General features: G+C 42.4%; 1 non-coding gene and 1 pseudogene across 1 annotated transcript; both read left to right on the forward strand.

Moving 5' to 3' along the window:
- LOC138363899 (TRPM8 channel-associated factor 1-like) overlaps window positions 1–6,676 on the forward strand; it is a 36,053-nt pseudogene extending 29,377 nt beyond the window's left edge.
- Window positions 6,677–8,304: 1,628 nt separating this feature from the next.
- Window positions 8,305–8,376, forward strand: TRNAE-UUC (transfer RNA glutamic acid (anticodon UUC)). The gene has a single exon. It is a non-coding gene; the product is annotated as a tRNA-Glu (tRNA).
- Window positions 8,377–9,407: the final 1,031 nt, after the last annotated feature.

Here is a 9,407-nt window from a genome sequence, read left to right on the forward strand (position 1 = left end):
TTTTAATGCCAGCTATGTCACTGGGCAGTTGCCTGTATCATGGACCACCAGTCTTAAGGTACCTGTACCAAGCCTGGACAACCTGATGCTTTCCATCCCATCTCACTGACCAGTTGCATGTGCAAAACCTTTGAGAGAATGGTGCTTAATAGATTATTGTTATAGAGTTTAAAGAGCACATGTAACCTGATATCAATGTTTGACACATGGTAAAAGTGTACACAACTGTATCACAACCTTTCTTACTGTTCATGGAGATAAAAGGCACAAGTACACAACATTTCTTGATTAAAAATGCCTTTGATATTGCTAATAAGGAAGTGATTATGCATGAATTAGCGAGAATGGATATAGGGTGACATTTATTACAATGGATACGAGGCTATCTTACCAACCGGAAGTCCTCTGCACTGTTCCAAGGCCACAAGAGTGAAACTAAAGTAATGCAACTAGGCACCCCACAAGGAGGAGTACTTAGTCCTACCTTGTTTAATGTTCTAATTAATGCTTTACTAAAATCAATCCCAACTAGTCCGGCAAACATCACTATCAGCTATGCAGATGACATCCTTGTGCATACTAAAACCCACCGCGAAATGCAAACAGTCTTAAATTGTATACATACAGCTTGTGAGAGCCTTGGTCTTGTAATCAACGCTGCTAAAACTAAGGTATTTAACAGACAAATTGGCAACCGCAAAAGTGGACCACGAAAACTTACGATAGATAACATACCAATAGGCTATGTCTCTTCTTTCAAATACCTTGGAGTCTCTGTCCCTTGTACCTCAACTGCAGTCAATAAGTTACATCAACAATGTAGAGACAGACTCAAGGCTCTCAGAACTGTAGTGGGGTACAGCCCGAAATATGGTGTTAATATTAGAAATAGCAAGAATGATGTATTTAAGCGTATATAAGGTCTCTGATAGACTATCATGTACCAGCTTTGGTCCTGCAGAATGGCAAAAGTATGATAGACTGGAAAAATGCCAATGAAGCACTCAGAATTATACTTGGCTGTCCTATAACTACCAAAGTTCTCACATGCGGAAAGAATTAAATATACTTAGCATTCGAGATAGAATATTTGAAATTAATCTTATGATGGGACTAAAGCTTGCTGCGTGATAACAAAAACAACATTGTGTCAGTTGCACTGTTAGAACACATACGAAATGGAACTAGCGAGTCTAAATGGATTCAAAGAACTGCCACTCATATTAAAATGATGGGACTGCACGATGTATATACAGATGAAAGAGTACAGCACTTCCTTCCACCCTGGCAGATAGTACCTTTTTGACATCCTGACCCCTGCATACCCCACCAAGAAACTAATCACAAGCAACCCTCATGCTCAGCTTGCTGCTAAATTAAGCACCATAGAGCACATTCACAATATACAAGGTGGAAAACAAACATTGCACAGACCATATACACTGACGGATCACTCAATACAGCTACAGGGAGGGCAGGAAGTGCTGTTATTGCTCATCAGCCCGATGGCAGCAATCAATTGCAAAGAAATATCCGAATTAGTAACTGGGCGTCCACAATGCAGCCGAGTTGGTAGCGATACTGGTAGCACTCGAAATTATTGACAACACTGAAGTAGACAGCTTAATTATTTCTGACTCCCTATCCTCACTACGAGCAATAAACAGTTTGCAATCAAGTAATAACGTGCTTGTCTTGGAAGCTAGACGTAGATATGTAAGAATACTTAGCAAGAGGGTAAATATAAAAATGTTGTGGATTCCTTCTCACATTGGCATGCAGGAACATGACAAAGTTGACGCCCTTGCTAAGGCTGCAGTAAATAAAGACAGTATTGAATGGAATCTTGAGTTATCAAATAGGTCACTTAAAAGTGTCATTAGACGAGAACTCCTAGATGGATTTGAAGAAAGTAGAACAGTGCAAACTGGAACTAGTAGGTCCATTGTTCATCACAATGAAATGTGTGAAGTAAAACATGTGTATGGGGCAAGTAACAAAGTCAGTAGACTAACAGATGTTGTCACAGCTCGTATAAGACTTGGCTACAAGTATCTCTGGCAGTTCGGCTTGTATAGGGATCTAGATGAAGTAAAGTGTAAAGTGTGTGGACATAGGCAGGGACACACACTCGAACACTATATCTTGGATTGTTGTAAAATTGAGCCTTTTAGAGATAAATCTAAGCTCACTCTGTATGATATGGCAACCTATCTTATTACCATGGATAAATTACCTGAAATCCTTGCACTGTACCCACATTTTGCTTCCAGTAGATGAACGACATATGAGATTCAGAAACAAGTAGTGTATTGTGAGGACTAATAATAAACAGAAGCTCCCCTATGACTCTGTAATATCCCCATTGGCCAAACTATTATGTATTAACGATAAGACCTACCATTAATGTATGATGACTTACTGTAAATATGTAGCTCTTGTAATAGCACTTTCTCTGTAACTAGCTGACATTGTATCTATAAGGTGTGAAGGATTGAAGAAATTGTTTATGTAATAATCTAAGATGAGGTCTGATAAAGACCTTTTGTGCCCTCTGTAATGCTTTTGCGCTACCGCTCACAGGATGAGTATGGGGTGCACAATAAACTAGCCGCCTTCGGCGGCAACAATCAATCAAACCCCCTCCCCCCGCAGTATAATATGAAATACTGACACACTACCTTTCTCGTCAGACCAGACGGCACCGCTCCTGTGCCAGGTGAGTCCACTACGGGCTCACCATATCCCGTGCTACTTGCCCCGCTCCTGTGCCAGGTGAGTCCACTACGGGCTCACCATAGCCCGTGCTACTTGGAACTTGTTCCGAGTAGCTGAATCTATAGCAACAACAACAACCTTTCTCGTCACTCATTTATCCTAAAACCTAAGTACTATAGTCATTTTGGCTTTACACTGTCTTTTGATAATTGCCTACTTATCCTTACCCTATATTTCTTCCTAGTTCTTGCTCTAAAACAAGGTCTGCGGAGATTATAAGGTCATGTTTTCCATTCTTCCCTAATATATTTTTTACAGCCCCCTCTCACCAGGACCCACAGCAGCAGTCGGGACGCTGCATAACACCTCTGTACAAAAACATGTACTTAGTTCTCCTAGTTTTTCAAGTATTCATTACGTCAAGAGATTTATCATGTAAGGATGTTGATTAAGGTTGTTTAACAGGTTAGTGATGGCAGGACTCCAAGGTGATGAGGAAGGCCCAGAGTACCTGGTGAACCAGAGCAGTCACACCTGCCTGACGGTGGTCAAGGGCACGACGCCTGCTGACGCGGTGCTGGCCATGGCCAAGTGCATGGGCAGCGTGAAGCAGCAGTGGTACGTCCGTAAGGGACAGTGGCAGTGGGGCGGCGACCGCTCCTACTGTCTGGTACCCGATGGGAAGGGCAGCGTGGGTCTGGCGCCCTCCGCCACCTCCCGTGTGGTGTGGACGCTAGACGAAGCTGATAGGATGGTTGTGGGCTCGCTGGCGCTCGATGTACCGCGGGAGAAGCCCAGGACCCGCGTGCTGATGTATCAAAAACATACATATACCAACCAGAAGTGGTGGACACTGTCAGGGCTCAAGACATGCCTGGCAGGCGCCCCCTACCACTTGACCAGAGCCTGCCATACGCCATCACACAGGTGTGCCAACGTGAGATTGAGCAGTGGACGACAGACTGTCACTGTTCAGGTTAGTGAAACAAACTCTTGTATATTATTATGTAGGAATATTTCTAGGTATACTCCCTCACTGTGGTACTTCCACTGGCCACAGTCACTATGAAAGCAGGACTGTACTTAAAAGTCACAAGGTTCCCTAGAGATAGGCTGTAGAGTAATCGTAACAACTTGACGTGACAGTGCTCAACTCCCGACGGTTTTCTTGTTACGCCCCAACTTTTCAACTTGGTGGATTCGACGAAAAATTTCTCTCAGAAGGTATAAACAGGTCAGTCTTTATAAACCCGCTATTGTTGGCTTCTCCTTACTGCCAGACATGATGCGCAGTCAAAGATCCACTAAGATTCTGACACGACCTCCCGCTATGAGTTCTCGGGCAACAGTGACGAGCTGAGGGCCAATGAGACACAACAGCTTCTTACTCTTCACGTTATCTTGAGTCACTCAATGATTGACAGATTCATGCCACTTACACCAAGTCACATGTCAATTCTTTATCCGCAGCACCTGGGACCTTGCTTATATTCTTGGGGCCAAAATCTTGCTTCAGGCAAGTTCAAGTTCAAGTATGTTTATTGAGACAAGAAAGAAATACATCTCAAAGGGATAGAGTAGCTTAGGCTATTTCTACCCCCTTGTTGCCTTAGGCGATGACGCCTGCCGCTGCCAAATTGAAAAATAGTCGGCTAGGCTACTCCCTTGAATTTGAACAAATTAACAAAACTCAAATTTATAGGCAGCCTTCCTCCTTCATATACATTTAAAATAAAACTTCGGTCGTCTTGCACGATTAAAGGTGGGTGAGTAAGGCTCTTGACAGGGGGAAGAGGTCTTTTTGAGTACACGACACCGCTACGCTGGGTCTTCTTAAATATTTATCTGGAAAAAATAAGTGCAAAAGAATAAAATATATACAGTGCGGTCACTGTCACTGTCTCTGCCTACAGCCCAAACATCTTGTATACATATGTCTATTTACTTTGCTGACATATTTGCTTTATTTTCTCAATATTTACAATATTGTATTTCATTGACGTCTATGTAGTGGTGTAAATAATTTCAGTTATATCATCTATTACCAAACATTTCCCTACCCACAGAGGCACCTGACTATATAATCAGCCAGAGCACCCACACATTCGTGACGGTGGTGAGTGGAGCAGGTCCTCAGGACGCCGTGGTTGGCCTGGCGCCGTATGAGGGCAGCACCAGGCAACAATGGTTCCTGAGAGACAACTGCTGGCTGTGGGGATGTGACCGTTCCCTCTGCCTCGTGCCGACTGGCTCCTCTTCCCTCAAGCTGGAACGCTGGAGTCCCTGCTTGCCTACCTGGAACATCAGTACAAATGGGGTAATGACCGTGGGGAACCACGCTATGGATGTACCCTGGGAGAAGCCTCGAACGCGTATTATTGTGTACCCAAAACATGGTGGTATAAACAGAGTGGTGGACGCTCTCCGGTCTTAAGGCGCATCGCGTCGCAGTGTATATCCATTTTCTGCCCGAGACAATAACACGTACAAGCAAGAAGTGGCCCGAGGTCTGATCAACAAGTTGAGTCCTCTGTCGCAGCCAGTGCCTCACGCCAGGGACGTTGACCGCTTCCCAGGCCGTGTGGCACCTACCACCCCCAGGATCACCGAGACCCTCACTCTAAACATCACCGGACTACGACAACGTGAAAACCTCCGCATGACTGTGCCTGAGGACTGGCAGGCCACTGACCTGTATGTTGCAGCTGGTGATGTGTTCCAGGTGATATTGCCGGACACACTCACACCCGCCAGGGCGTCACAGATCTCAGTGCGCGTTGGAGCTCAGTGTGACTGTCTGAGCCAACGTCAAAATATCTGGGAAGATTCAATCGTATGCCAGTTGTGACGGAGGAGTTTGATGTTCAAACCCGGTGAGAACTGCATACGCAGCCAGTTTGGTGGAAACTTGATTTTATGTTTGATGATGGTGATAATTTTAAGATTCATGTCATAGTAAGAAATGTTGTCAAGGCTCCACATTATATTATGGGAAAAACTAACTTTGAAGAATGGAAGACATTAAGGCAGCTGGATGCACCATATTCTATCCTAGAAACAGATGTAGTAGTGGTAGTGGTTCCCACACTTTCTGCCAGGAAAATCACTAACCTTGACGAGCTACTGAGGCGGTACGACGATGTGATCCGTAAACTGGAGTTTGTGTCTGGCTTCGACGAGAGTGATCCTCCCCCACGAGGGAAGCAGTGGTTGGTCGACGACGTCCAGATAACTGCCGGAAGTGCCCACGCTGGCTTCCCAGCCATGTTTGACAGGCAGTACTATGACCTGTGCTGCTTGTCTACACCACATGACTGGGTTACTTGGCACGAACTAGGTCACAATTACCAGCAAGGAAAATGGTGGTCATATGCTTATGGAAGCGAGTCAACTGTCAACTTGTTTTCTTTATATATTCAAGAGAAACTAAAGGAGAGGACCGCCTGAAAAGGAAAACAATATATGAAGACGGCCGCAGCTGTGGACGGAGGGTTAACATTTAAAAAAGCAATGTGGGAGAAGCTGGTGTTTCTCATGGAAATTAAACATGCATTTCCCCATCAGGGATGGGAGATGTTCAGACAACTGAACATCACCACCCGGGCTTTGTCTCGGGAGGAAGCCACACACTGGCCTCCAGCACTCAACACCAGTATGACTACGTCTACAAACAACTAAGTCACACTGTAGGAGCTGACTTGATCCTTCACTACCAGCGGTGGGGCCTGACCCAGCCCGCAGGCGCAGGAGGAGGTCCAGAAGCTGCGGCTCCCGAAGGCCCCGGCTGATCTCTCTGGAAGAGGACAATAATGTCTGTCTTAAATATTTATTGTTACTTCTTTACACATGAATTAAAAATGTTGAAAAATTCTTTGGGTATAAGGAATTTCATATATTTGTAATTACATTCTGATATTAGAATTAGTTTTTGAAATTTGGATAAAGAGTTTCCCTTAAATTTTGTTTTATTTTCTTATAGAATAAAAGGAAAATTAAACATGTCACTGAAAATCGTCAGATGACGCAAGCCGCATTTTCCTTAAGTGAACCAAACAATGTGTCAGTAGCGACAACTGAGGTGTTCATGCACACAGCCGTCGAGGACCTGAGGATGAAGTATGTCACGCCCCGCACCTCTACTTCGGTTCATAGATGATATTTTTGGAGTAATGGCAGGGCCAGCCAGCTGACAAGACTTCCATGCGGGGGCAAACCAGATACATGAGAACCTAAGCTTTTCGGCGGAATAGAATCCCAAGAAACAGCTGTTCCTGGATGCTTGCGTAACCTAGATAAGGATAGATGTCTGCAGACAAGAGTCTACTTCAAGGACTCGAACCTGCATTCCTATCTCCTCTTGCTAACCTACATCTTTGAAATACTATACTAGCGACGAGGATAAAACGAATTACGAGTGTCAACTTGGAGTGCAACTAGACCCCAGAGCGATTATGTACTTATTTAGAAATTGGGGGTGCCTGAAGTGGACAGTCAAGGAAGCGGCTAGGAAGCTCGTTGCTAAGTAGAACAGGCCTTCTGAGGAACAGATGGTCCCCAAGTGGTGTCCTCATGACACCACTTGGGGACCATCTTGGTCCCCAAGATGGTCCCCAAGACCATCTTGGGACTTCAATAATCAATGAACATCATTGATTATGAGATATAAAAGGGCATTAAACTCAGCCACCCATGAAATTGTGTAGTCTGACTCAAATGTCCTTTTCTTCATTAATCTCGTGTAAGGTAATGTTGTTAATTTGGTAGTTGTGATGTGCATTGTTATGCCCAATATCCAAGGTCTTGCATTTTTTATATTAAATAGCATTTACTAGCCTTACGACCATATGTGAAGTTCATGCGATGTCTCTGCAAACCCGTAATATTATTTTCACTTCCGACTTTGCCTCAAATATCTGTATAATCTGGAAATTTTATGCAACTGCAGTTGCAAATATTTTATTATTAATATTTAAAATTAACACTTTCGATATAAAAATAAAATTAGGTGATATAAAAAGTTATATCGCCTAATGGTGTTTTGTTTCACGTACCCGACGCACACAACTGTACAATCAAGAAATTTGATGATATCGATGTGGTTTGTAATATTCTCATCTTATCAAGCATATGTACATTGCTCTTCACTGCGCACCTGAGCGTGTTAATGATAATATAATAATAATAATAATACACATTCGTTGAAAAAAATATAACGAAACCGGCAGCACCACACTGCAAGAAGTATTGGATTGAATGAGCCTTTTTTAACGCAAATTCCTCATGTCCCTGTTATTGATTTCCCTTTCATCTGCAGTATTGATTCTCCTTACTCAAGTCTAATCATATACTACTATATATAACCACCTTCCTCTATGAACCTCAGTATTATCCGAGACTCCGTGGCTTTCCGGAGTGTTCAATTATGTCATGTAGGGGAAGATGGGAGGGATTAGTCATAGTTCTTTCTTTAGTTACACCATGAACCATTCGTCCTCCTCCCTCAACCCTACCCCTAATACCCAAATTATACACTACCAGGTCTATTTGCCTTTATTCACATAAAGTTATGCTTCCCTGCATAGTATGTCCCATGTGGTCTAGTGGCTAGGATACCTGGCTTTCACCCAGGAGGCCCGGGTTCGATTCCCGGCATGGGAAAAGTTTTCGAATTATACTGAGCCCCAATTCTTCACAATTTATTATTTATTTATTTATTATATATATTAAGTAGGTAAATTCTAGCAAAATTTATAAAATGTTAACAGGTACATTGTAAGAAAATTTGAGTAGATATATTAAAGCACACTGATAGCTATGATTGATAATTTGACCAAGATAAGTAGGCACAATAAAGCATATTGATAGCACATATAAGATGACAGTAATGATCACAATGGTAAAGCTGTATGGCTTAGGTACATATATATTGAGGGATTGGGTAGCACTAGATACAGTATGAGTTTAAGGCACTAGGTAGGAAACTATGAAGATAAAATTATTTATTTATTTATTTATTTATGCATATACAAGAAGGTACATTGGGAATGTGAGGATACATAAAATGGTAATTACAGTTTTGTAAAGCCACTAGTATGCGCAGCGTTTCGGGCAGAGATACTTTTTGATACTAATTAGATACAGAGATACTTTGAGATACTAATTAGATACTTTTTGTTTTTGTTTTTAAATAAGGCAAAAGTTGGACAGCTTTTCAATTTATTAGAGAGTGAGTTCCATAGACTAGGTCCTTTTATTTGCATAAAGTGTTTACATAAATTAAGTTTTAATTTAACTCTGGGGATATCAAAGAGATATATATTTCTGGTGTGGTGATTATGGGTCTTATTACATCTGTCCAGGGAGAGTTTCATAGCATGGTTTGCATTTAAGAACAGGGTTTTGTAAATGTAAACTGCACAATAGAATGTGTGGAGTGAGTTTATGTTTAGCATGTTTAGGGATTTAAACAGGGGGGGGGGCCTGAGTGTTGTCTGAGAGCAGAGTTTCTTATACATTTTGACACTAGCTCTCCACTATGTCAGTTGCTTAATTTAGAACCTGTACTTGAGGTCGATCTCGAACCCATTGTTGATGTGATGACTTATATTGAATTTTGTAACTACTGCTCATCAAGATTGTAACTTGCTTAGCTAAATGAATTGTGGGGTTCAGTCCTGAGCTCATATGCC

This window comes from Procambarus clarkii, chromosome 12 (assembly GCF_040958095.1).
Source record: "Procambarus clarkii isolate CNS0578487 chromosome 12, FALCON_Pclarkii_2.0, whole genome shotgun sequence".
Lineage (NCBI taxonomy): Eukaryota > Metazoa > Arthropoda > Malacostraca > Decapoda > Cambaridae > Procambarus > Procambarus clarkii.